This window comes from Microtus ochrogaster, unplaced genomic scaffold (genome assembly GCF_000317375.1).
Source record: "Microtus ochrogaster isolate Prairie Vole_2 unplaced genomic scaffold, MicOch1.0 UNK1, whole genome shotgun sequence".
In the NCBI taxonomy this organism is placed as follows: Eukaryota; Metazoa; Chordata; class Mammalia; order Rodentia; family Cricetidae; genus Microtus; species Microtus ochrogaster.
The window spans coordinates 39,722,958-39,735,178 of record NW_004949099.1 but is presented as its reverse complement, the minus strand read 5'-3'; the positions used below and the strand labels follow the sequence as shown (position 1 = coordinate 39,735,178).

The window sequence follows — 12,221 nt, the reverse complement described above, 5'->3', positions numbered from 1 at the left end:
TCCTGCTTCCACCACCTGACCCATCCTGCTTCCACCACCTGACCCTTCCTGCTTCCACCACCTGACCCTTCCTGCTTCCAGCACCTGGCTCCTTCTCCACCATTCAACCGCTTTTGGAATTCTGGAAAACCAGTTGTCTATACTTACATGGATCTGCTTCTCTCTGTGTCCTCCCCTGATTCCTTACTGTGTACCCCTGCCTGGCCTACAATTCACTATATAGCCCACGCTGACGTTCAACTCATAGTAATCCTCCTGTCTCAGCCTCTTGAAAGCTGAGATGATAGGTGTGGGCCACCACATCCAGCTTACGGGGCTGTTTCTATGGACTCTGTTCAGTCCTGTTCATCTGTGTGCTTACCCCGTGTAACAAAGCCTGTATGTAATGTGATCTTCAGTAGTCTGCATCCCACCTGGACAAATGCTCAGACCGAGGGGATAGCATGCTCGGCTGGCTGTGTCCAGTTCATACACACACCTCAGAGGGAAGGTGGCCGCTCATGTGGCCCACAGAACTCAGACTGAGATAGAACGCAGAGATGACTTCTCTAGGGGAAATTCCTGCTCTGTTATAAAAAGAAAGGACAAAATGGGCATTGCCAAACTATAGCAGTAACTCCCTTTCTCCAAACAGACAAATCAATCAGCATCTCCTGCAACCAGCTTCCTCCTTGGCTCTTTTGGTATGAGAAGAGTCATAGCGTAGATACAGCAATAGCAAAATAGGATAAGGAGCAAGTCCACGGTTGTAGGGTTGTAGGTAACCTGCTGCTGGGTCCTTACGTGGATGCTTCACCCTGATTGAGGATAATAGGATGAGGAGCAAGTCCACAGTTGTAGGAAACCTCCTGCTGGGTCCTTACGTGGATGCCCACCCTGATTCAGGCGTGAGGATTAAGATGGCTCAGTGGGTAAATGTAGCCCTCTACCACCAAACTTAGCTTTCAAGGATGTCTTACAAATAGCTCCCGTTCAGACAGGAGACCTTCTGAATCTGGAGTACATCTGGTGATACTGGTGAGAAATAATCTATATACTTTTCATTGTTTCCCTGCGCCTGCTTTAAGCTCTGAGCTATCTAAAACAAAAACTGCACAAAAGGCCACCCTGGAGCAGCAGAGCCTGGAGTCCCTTAGTCTGTCACAACTCAAATTCTGCTTCAGTTCCTCCACAGTGGTTGGTTGCAATAGGTGAAGGCACTTTCTGCCAAGCCAAGGACCTGAGTTTAGGCCTCTCGACCCATGTGGTGGGAGAAGACTGACTCCGGAAAGTTGTGCCCTGGATGCCACGTACATGCTCCCCCCCCATAGATAAGAAGAAAAATGTAAAAGCAAAGAAAGAACTTTAAAGAGAATTATCAAAGAAAGTTTTTGCATGCATGTGTGTATGTTTGGCACAGTTAGTAAACACAACTTGAAATTATTATCATTTTAAGCTCTCTATATTCTAAACATATTTTCACATTAATAAATACAGGTGATTTTTATTTCCATTTTTATGATGAAGTTTATAGAATTAGAGTTAACATAAATACAGACCATAAGATTTCAGGTTTTTGGACAGAAATACTATTTAACCATTCTTCTCAAAATGTGTTTCTTTTATGATTAGAATCAATATACCGACAAATATCACAACTTTTACACATTTATCTCTTATGATTTCTTGTGAATAAATTCTGAGGGTAGGATTGCTGTGCTGAAGATTTCTTATGCCTTAAAAACTTAGGTGTGTTTACTAAATTGTCTCTAGAAGATTTCACTTCTATTGGGTAGATGCCAGAGAAAACAACAGACTCACAGCTTCATTTCCATCTTTCATGAATGATGCGTATATTCTCAGCATAAGAATGTACCAAGCTTGGGAGATAACTTAGGTTTCCAATTCCCCACTCCACATAAAGCTGGACACGGTATTGTGTGCTTGTAATCCCAGCTCCCTTATGGTGAGACTCCAGGTGGAGTCCTAAAGATCCCTGGAAGTTCGAGGCCAGGGCTCTTGGTATCTGCAGTGGCAAACAATGCGGAAGGTGAGGACTGATACATGAGGTTGTCCACACACATTGTGACACGTGTGTGTCTGTAATCCACACACACATGTACATACATATACATAGACACAAAACATTTTTTAAGTTCCCAAATTTTGCAGAATTGCCTGGAGATCAAGTGGAGCTGGGAATCCTGTGTTTTATTCAGTGTACCTGGTCTTGGTTTGTCACCCCGTATTTCTGCACCCGCTATGGCTCCTTGCGGGCATCATCACACTCAGCAGCATGTCCCTGTCTGGCCAGTGTGGTCTTTTCTCTATCCCTTCCAGTGACCTGTGACCTTTGTATCTTTTTCCCAGATGCAGGGAAGGCCTCACTTTTACTCAAATCACACGTTGCCAGGCTGTATTGCCCACTGCCACTGATTGGCAACGTCACCAACAGGATTTTGTGTTCTAACACTTCTAGAGGCTGGGAGTTTGGGTTACCTCTGTCACCATAACAAATGTCTGAGACAACAAATTCATAAAGTAAACCGGTTCCTCCTGGCTCAGAAGTTCTGGTCTGATTCCTTGATGCTGTTGCTTAGTGCCTGGGGAGCAGCACCTGTGGGAGCAGTGTACGGTGGAGCAAACCTGCTCACCTAGTGCCAGGAAGCAAAGGAGAGCAAGTATGGTCACAGTGTCCTCTTCGAGAGCAAGCCTCAAGAACCTGAGGGCCTCCCGCTAGACCCCTAAAGACCTACAGCCTCCCCCAGTGCCACCTTGTCATCTAATGCCTTAATACATGGACCTCATGTACATTCAACTACAACAAAGTCTATGATTAAAATAACCATACTGGTTCCTGCCCTACTTCCTGTCTGTTCTCTGCTTCCTGGCTGTGGATGAAATGTGACCAGCTCCTGCCTCCAGATTCCCAGGGCCACCATGACCTACATCCTGCTGAACCAGAAGAAACTGTGGCTCCCATCACTTGCTTCTTCTAGGGACTTGGTTACAGTAACAGGAAGTGTGGCTAATATATATTACTATGACATCTCACTATATGTATGTATGTATATATATATATATATATATATATACACACACTATGACATAACACACACACATATATATATAGTGGTGTTATACTGAGTGCAAATGGCTATGAATAAGTAAATGCCAGTCACAGTGCTGTAGGGATGTCGGAGAAGAAGCAGTGTTACATAAGGAGTTGGAGGGCCTATCTAGAAGAGGGAGTCTCTGCAAGGACCTGCTGGGTTGGGTCTGTGAGCCCTGTGGATCTATGCAAAGGGCACACACAGCAGCACAAAAGCCCCGAGTCAGGAGGACATGGTGTAATTGAGGAGAAGAGCTGCCAGGAGCCTTCTCTGCTGAGCAAAATGAGTGAGGTGGGGGTACCAAAATGGATGATGTCAGGGTCATACAGTGGGGCGAGACCATGGAGGGCCTTGTGGGTTAGCCTATCGTCTTTGAGCCACAGGACTTCGGCTCTTGTCTTTGCGAATGCAGCCAAGAGCCTGGCGAATGCTTTCTGCCCTCACTTAATGCTTTGTTTAGATTGGCGTTTATGTCATTATCACCATCAAGTATTATTTTCCACATTGCCAAGCAGTGCATTATGATAATGTTTGTTTAATCTCTTGTAAACACTTTGTTAATAATTGCCTCATTTTCTCCACCTGATTAATTTTCTGCGTTCATATTTATGGTTCTTTCCGGGCTCTCTGTCACAGTTGGAAAACCCCTCTAGATCATTTTCCAAGCAGGCTCTCTATTGGTCCCCCACCACTGAGGTCTTCCATTCTGGAACCTTCCACTTTCCCGCTCTAACTTGCCTGCTTTCGCTCCGTCTTGGTATAGCCGTTATCCCGAGAATTCACTTTCCTTTTCTCTCTGTTGGGCTTCTGTTTTCCTGGACTCTGTGCTTCAGTCTTGCTTTGCTTTCGTTTGAATGGAGCAGACCGTGCACCGTATCCTCAAAAATGATGAGTGAGTTTCCCGTTTTGAACTTGGCATGCCAAATGCCTTTATTCCGTTCTCAAGCTCCATGTGTGACTATGGATGTGGAATTCCAGGATAGATGTTGTTTTTCCTTACAGTTTTGAAGACACCATACTCCTGTTTCCTAACTCCTAATCTTGCCATGATTTTGCAAAGTTGCTGCTTTTTCTGATTTCCTTCCATGAGAACTTGCTGCTTTATGTAAGTGTCAGGATCTCCCTGTCCTGGCTCTGGCCTTGGTGTTCATCTAATGAACATGGGGTTGCTGGATAAAATGGTGGATGCTCATTAAATCTGAACTTCAGATAAACTTGAGTAACATCTTCAGTATTTAGGACACAATTATCCTAAAAGACATCGATCTGCTCTTTTGAAACTCACATTTTGCTGGATGTTCTTTTGGTTTTTGCCTGTTTTGCTAAATCTGGCAATGCTGTAAGTTGGTTTTATTTTTCAAACTTGAGAATGTGTCTTTTGGGTTGGAGAAATTTTCATTTATTTTTTCCTCCTCTAAAACAGTGGTTCTCAACCTCCCTAGTGCCACAACCCTTTAGCACAGTTCCTTGTGTTGTGGTGACCCCCAACCATAAAATTATTTTCATTGCTACTTCAAAATTGTAATTTTGCCACTTTTGGAACTGTAATGTAAATATTTGATGTGAAGATGGTCTTAGGTGACCCCCATGAGACGGCCGCTTCCCCTCCACAATGGACTCTTGACCCACAGGCTGAGAACCACTACTTGAAAAGGAAATGGAAACATTTGTTCAAGTTGTAAAAGACCAGCCTCCCCATCAAGCCTCATACCCAACAATAACCACCCCCAGCCCTCACTCTCCCACTTACACTCTTAGAAACACCCCCTCCTTTGCTGTAGCTGTTTTGTCTAGACCACATTTACACCCCCTGGAATACACTTGTGTTTTGTCTAGATTCATGATTGCACTCCCTGGAATACACTTGTGATTTGTCTAAATCCACGATTGCATGCATTGAAATACACTTGTGTTTTGTCTAGACCACGGTTGCACACCCTGAAATACACTTGTGTTGCTTTTGAAGTTTTGTCTCCCAAGTCTTAGAAAAATCCATTCCCTACTATGGAAGATACCATCCACCACTGCTCTCCACACTACACACAGCACCCATGTATACCTTCCCCACCCACTGTAGTGTGAGCGTCAGTTTTTACATCTCTGAATTCAGTTCTTCTTTATCATGGCTGTGTAAATAGTGTTCCCCATGGAGAAACCTCTAGAGGGCTGGGGTAAATTATATTTTGTTTCTCACATGACTTCTTTCCCCCTGGAACTCCTAAGCATCTCCTTCCCTATGTTCTGCCTCTTTCTATGTACTTGTCACTATTTGGTTTCCATGAGAACAGGACTCAGTAAATGCCATGCCAGCAGTGTAAATCTCCTACTGTGTGCAGACACACTAGGCTGGACTTCACCTTCATCTTGGCTCCCCTAGGTTATACCATCCTGTTGAATGTGGTCTTGGATTCTGGTAAGACTCCTCTTCTGAGGCCCTTTCAAATCTTTCGCTCACCTCTCTGAGGCTTGGATGGTCTCTGCTTGGACGTTGAATGGTTAACATTTTAGGTGGAACCCCCTTCCTTATTTTTGTGGGTGTTTTTTAATGGTTCTTGTTTCAAAGCAACCTTTTCTTTTCTCATAGACAAACTGTCTTCTGTTATTTATTGGAGGATTTTACAAAGAGAAGAGAAGAGAAAGAGAGAGAGAGAGAGAGAGAGAGAGAGAGAGAGAGAGAGAGAGAACACAGATTGTGTTCTCAGGTCAGAGAGTAACTTGAATGAGTCAGTTCTTTCCTTCCTTCCACCACGGATTCCAGGGATCAGACCCAAGTTTTCAGTCTAATATTGTGGGTGCTTTTTAATCTGCCATTTTCCAGCTCCGGTCGAATGGTTTTGAATGTGTCTTGCTTGGGGATTGGTGCAGAAATTACACTGGAGCTGCCGACATGTGAAGGCTGTGGGGAAAGCATGGCCTGAGTTCCTGATGTGTAGCTCAGTTTCCACTCAGGCACGTGGTGAGCCACCAGCTTAGGGATGCTTCACTGTCTTACAGGCTTGAGTCAGGAAGGAGGATGGGATTCCGCTAGCCTGCGCTCACCTACCGCGGGCCAGTTCTGTAGTTGCAGTGAGTGATGGAACAAGGAGAGCCGAGGTCTGGTAGCGGGTCCTTGTGAGTGCTGGGGGAGACGAAGGAAAAAAGCCAAATTACAGTTTGTATGATGGCGTCTCCCATGTGTTGTTCTTTTGAAAAACTACAACTCCCAGACTCCTCCTGGACTATGGTTACCTGTGCGCGCACGTGCGCGCAGGTATGGGATATCCTTCCCAGATACCCTTGCGCTCCCCGTTAAAAGGCAGGGCCACACGAAGCTCCCCCCCTCGTTTTGCCTTTCCTCGTGTGTCCCGCACGTTCCTCTGCCCTTCTGTGTTTCCCTCCCCCATTAAAGTGGACCCACGTGGGAGCCGCCGTGTTGTGTCTGTGTTTGTTCCGCCGTGTGTGTCTGTCCTGTGCCCCGTGTTCAGGAAGAATACCCCTGCCTTTCTTTATGTCCTCACGTCCTTCTCTGAACTTCCTTTGTTCTCCTTCCTCCCTTGCAGGGTCAGGCTGCATGTGGGCCACTCGGGGAAACCTACACACACCTCGCGCAGAGTGGCTGGACCCAGAACACCTGGCCTTCAAGTTCCCTGGAGGATGGCAGGATGGCACCCCCTCCTCACTGAATGACTCCGCCGGATAGCCCTTGGTGGCCTTCCACACAGCGACTGGGACGGAAAAATAGGGGAGTTCCTGTAGTTAAAGACGGGGTTCTGAATGCTCGAGTTGGGGCCACAGGAGCAGGGTGAGAGCTGATGGAATGACCAATAGAAAAAAGGGGATGGGATGATGTGGGAGCCAAAGAAGCCATGACGTTGCTGCGGAGGCGTCCGGGCCTGGCCTGGCTGTGGAAGAGTTAACTCATAAATAAATGGCAGTCTCAGAGGCCAGGCCTTGTGCTGTGTAACAACCCCAAGAGCCAAGCTCAGCACTCACGTTGCGTGGCTTTGACAAAGGCAGGCAGATGCGCAGATGCCAAAGCACTTGGCCAGCTTCCCAATGTTTCTCACCCACGGTGCCCACTCGTGGGCCACCAGAGAAGGCTCTCCATCAGCTTCTGCAGATTGGCTCAGGCAGGGGATGCTCCCCAAGGAGACCAGCTGTAGACCATTGTCTAGCATCGTCTGCCTCTTGGGTCTCAGTGCAGGGCATATGTCAAGGTCAGAACTGTCTTTCAAAGGGCTTCCCAGGGTCTGCAGATATCATACATAGGTCCCTCAGGGGAGTGGGAGTGGTCTCTCCTTTCCTTATTTGAAACAGGCTTTCTCATGCAGCCCAGGCTGCCCTCCACCTCACCATGTAGACAAAGATGACCGTGAATTCTTCATTTTCCTGTAACAGCCTCTTTAAGGCCAAGATTACAGTGTATGTACCACCATGCCCAGCCCATCTCGTGACTCTCGTTGTTCTCCTTGGAGCCCACAGCTGACTGCTTGTCCTCATGAGAACAACAGTAATGTTACTCTGGAAGTCCCCCAACAATCACTCCTCTACTCTTTTCTGGGGTCTCCGGAGAGGGACATCCCCACCAGCAGCCACTCACCCAAGTATTTGTTCCTTTTGGTCTATATTTACTTCCTAGTCAGGTGCTGTGTGCATGTGTCCGTCTGCCTTAATGCTAAGATTCACTCAGATTAGTTGTCACAGCTGGGCCCGTTACCCTACCCTAGGGACCATATTCTCAGGAAGGCTGTACCCAGTGTCCACTAGAACACCCAATGTGGCAAGGACCGTTTGTGAATGTCAGCTGGGCCAGTGAATGAATGGAGAAAGCATAGACTCTGGCCGATAAATATGGTTAAAGTACTTATTCAAGCGATCAAGTGTTCGTAAACCACTGATTACAAGTGAAGATGACTGTCAAACATCTCCAACACACATAAACACACATACATGTACACACATACACACACATGCACACACACGTGGTTGAACAAACATGCACATACACACACAAACACACTTTTCTCCACCAGACTTCTCTTGCTACTAAATAATCCTGATGGCTGATATTAAGATTGGGTCCTGTCCAGGAAAGGCAGGAATTTAATACAGCAAATGAATAGATATTTGCACAGTAGGTGAGTTTATCTGCAATATAGGACTATTGAGAAGAGGGAGGCAGGGAAGGACTGAGTGAGGAGGTGGTGCTTGGGTAAAGTCCAGGAGGTTATCAGATCAGGAGAAAATGGTCCACTCCGAGCACATGCAAAGGTAGGAACAGGCAGCTGGTTTGTACATAGACGTAGGGGCCATGTGGCTGGAGGTTGGCCAGCCATCAGCAGGGTAGGAGACAATGCAGAGAAACCTCAGATGGAGGGTGGGACAGGCAAGTCAGGGCCCCACGGGACTTCTGTGCTCCGGGACAGCAGGAAGCCATTCCTACAGGATTCTGAAGAGTGATTAGTTTTCCCGGAATCACCAGTGATGAGGCTGAATAATCTTAGAGAGTGGATGTTTTGCATCTGGCTGCTTCAGTGGAGCCAGTGAGACACGGCCAGACCCCATCCCTAGGGAAAGCAGTGTCAACAAGAGAGGTGGGATGCGGGACATGAGAGGCCGGCCGTCCAGGAAAACTCGAAGGCTGTGAACTTAGTGAAGTGAATTGGGGTGATGTGGGGAAGAAAGGCAGTCAGCTAAGCCAGCATGTGGGCCCAGTAGCTGGACCCACTTCTGGGCCACCGGTGGACAGGCACTCTGTTACAGAGGCGGGGCTGGGGGCGGGGCCTGGTTGACTCTCTACCACGGTATGACTCCCATTTCCTCCCCACTGTTCAGCGCAGGTGAATGAGAGTTTGAGCATTTTCCAGCCGCCTCTTTTTCTCCAGAAAGCCGGTGGGAGGGGGCGGCTGTTGTCACCATGCCCATCTGTCATCCTGACCCTGGACCTGGGATGGGGTACAGCAGAGTTCCCGTGATTCATTCCTCGTCTCTCGCTCTCCTCCCCCACACAGCCTCCCTCTCACTTCTTCGCGCTTCTCCTCACGTTTCTCTCTTCCGTTAGACCCAGAGTCGGGTGCGCCTTCTTTTCAGTCAAGTGGCAGAACACACCCAAGAAAAGTAACCAGAGAGCCCCAGAGCATGGTGGGTGCGGGCAACGCGTTCCAAGTCCACGGCCGCAGAATGGCACGGGTCACGCACCAGTCTAGGGATGGTTTTTTGTCCGTTTCCAGGGTGAGCTGTCAGATAAGTGATGTAACATGACACTCTCGAGTGAGCAGACATCTCTCTGGGCTGCGGCGAGAAGACTTCAGTTCTGTCCATCCGTTCAAGTTCACGGTGGCTATATAGTTTGGTGGAGGGACAAGAGCTTCAGTCTGAGAGCCTGAAGACCTGGCAGCAACTCGGTGTGACACATACCAAGCCTCCTCGGGTCCTCACTTCTCCATGAGCCCATCTGGAAAATGGGCAGAATGACCTGTGACCACCAGTGTCTCTTCTTGCTTCATAGCTTTGACGTTTGTGACTCTGTCCACAAGCCACTAGCATGAACTCATTTCCAGATACAGGTGCATGATGGGAAACAAAAGCCTCTTGCCCAGGGAGACCCACACTGGTTTATCTCCGTGAACTTCTTCGTTTGGCAGCAGGCAGTTATAATAACCAGATGACTTTGCTTAGTATGGAAATGAGTCTGGTACCCAGGCAAGAATGGCCGTTTTATAGGTTACTGAGAGCACAGTAGAGTCTCGCTGACCCACACTGGCTGTAAGTCTATGTAAGTTAGCCATCGTCTTTACTCTCCTTGCTACGGGATGGGTCCTGCGGATGTTCTCTTCTTGCTAGTGTGAGTTCTTCAGTCCCGTCTCCGCAACAGCCAACAGCTCTGATGGCACCTTTAGCCAGGAGCTTTTTCCTGTCCAATCACAGAAGAGGGCCCTTCTCTTTCAGCTTGACCTGCAAGTACAAAATCCCCTTGGTTAATTAGGGCAGCGTGGGTGAGGCGAGGGAAAGGGACCTCGACTGATCACCACGAGGGCAAGGCGTGGGGAAGTTGGTGAGCATGCATGCAGCCAGATTCCCCTCACCTGTGGGTTAGCTTGATTGACAAGCAATAAACTGTGAGTTCCCTGAGTCACGGTCACGGACACCCAGCATTTCAGAGTAACACAGGGATGGGAGTTTGCGTGGTTGACTGGCCCCCCTCCAACTCTCCGGAAATGGAAGGAAGCTAGCCTCCGGGGGCTAAGTCTCTGGTTTGTTCACAGCAGAGTGACGATGGCTCGAGAGGCTCCCACGCAGGGGATCAGCTCCCCAGAACTCTGGTCCACCTGCCGCTTGATCGTAAGAACAGCCTCTGTCACCAAGATATTTGTGCTGGGTGTGATGGGAACAGCTTCCTCTGAAGAGCAAATGCATTACTTCGCAGTGACATCCAGTAGCTTGAATGTTTGCCCAGGTCAGGCCCCTTCTTCCACTTCTCTCCACTTCCGCTTTCTGGCAACAGCCCACTAGAGGGAGCTACAACCACTTTCCTTCCTAACCGCACCATAGCCCCTGCTGCCCCTGAGTTAGCCAGCGCCACTTCCGGTTGGAAGGAGCAGCCAGAGCCCTCCTGTGCAAACCTATTCAGGGCCCGCAGTCTGTATAGCCATCTAGCTGGGACTATTAGGGTCTGTTGTTGACAGAGACTTGCCACAGTTCCCCTGATGGGGTGCAGCTGTCCCGGTGTTGCTAGTCATGGGTAAATGGGTGACAAGCTGCCCTGGCGGTGCTGTGTGCTCTGGTAACCACGGCTTCTCAGACCTCCTGTGCAGATCTGGAAGCAACTGAGGCGCCAAAGGCTCCTCGTTCCTTGGCCTGTGAAAATAGGTAGGCAATTTCCAGAGCCTTCGCTTGTGGGTTGCCCGTAATCCCCTGGAAGGGCCGAGGGAGCAACAGGAATCAGTATGACACTGTGGTAGAAACTCCACACAGAAGAAGCCTGGTGGCCAGGGGACCTGGGTCCAGTTTTCCCCTGTGGAGTACTATCCTCAGGAACTAGGAGATGACAAAGCAAAAAAAAAAAAAAAAAAAATCAAGTGTCTCTTGGAAGAACAATTCTCCAGATCCAATATCAGTTGGTCACGGAAATTTCATGGGATCTAACTAAGCTAAAAAGCAAGTCAAGGCGTTTAGAGCATCTCCTGGTAACAGTACCTGGGATAAGAGGGGCCTGAGGAAAAGGTGAACTTGGGAACACGTCCCCACACCACAGCCAGTCTTTGAGTCCACGCCTCACTTTCCTCCTCGTTGTCAAGCAGAGAACTGATTCAAAGGTCCTCAGGTTACTTCCTGTAAGCGACGTGCACTTGGTCTCCTGCACTGTAGGTCGCCGGCTCCCTGCATTCTAAAGTTTGGAGAGGCACATATTAAAAGTGGCACAAGGGTGTGTTCACCAGTCCTCTGGGTAAGCTTACACTTTGCAGACTGGTGCCCTTTAACAAGGTTCGGGGGGGGGGAGGGAGAGGGGGGAGGATGACATGCTAGGGACCAGATCTTCACTCTTCTCCAATTCCAAGCGTGACGTCTCAAAAATGCTCTGGTAGCATAGCCTCCATTCAAGCTGTTTTCGTATCTATGCTTGTCCAGGCGTTTTTGTGGCAAGGTCTTGCTAGGTTCCAGGTAGCACTGGCTGGCCTGGAACATGCTGGGTAGACCAGGCTGCTCAGATTCACAGAGATTTGCCTGTCTCTGCTTCCTGAGCGATGAGATCAAAGGTGTGAGTTATCGTGCCTCCGCTTCTATAAAAATCTGAAACAGGGTGTCATGAGTGCCGTGTTGGCCTCAAACGCACTGCGTGGCCAAGGATGACCTTCCTATGTCTGTTTCCCCAAGGCTGGCACCGCACCCATGCACCACCAGGCCCGGATTATAGAGTGCTGGGCTTTTGTGCAGGCTAGGCAACTTAGCACCTGAGCTGCATCTGCAGTCTCCCTGATGGGTTCTGAAGAACTGGGTAACAGCGGGAGGACTGTGTGTGTGTGTGTTGGGGGGGGGCGGTCTGGAAGAAAGGAGTCTTGTTCTAATTGGTGCATTATTGGTAATTCTTTTTTTTTTAATATTTTTTTTATTAAGAAAGAAAAAATTTTTTCCGCCTCCTCCCAGCCTCCC

The 12,221-nt window shown here is 48.4% G+C and overlaps 1 protein-coding gene across 2 annotated transcripts in view; it reads left to right on the top strand.

Moving 5' to 3' along the window:
* Window positions 1-7,013, top strand: part of Kcna6 (potassium voltage-gated channel subfamily A member 6) — a 33,546-nt gene extending 26,533 nt beyond the window's left edge. For both annotated transcript variants that reach the window (XM_013353010.2, XM_005365263.3), the window contains one exon: window positions 6,632-7,013. The gene's annotated coding sequence lies outside the window, so the exon portion shown is untranslated. The remainder of the gene's footprint in view (window positions 1-6,631) is intronic.
* The last annotated feature ends 5,208 nt before the right edge of the window (window positions 7,014-12,221 follow it).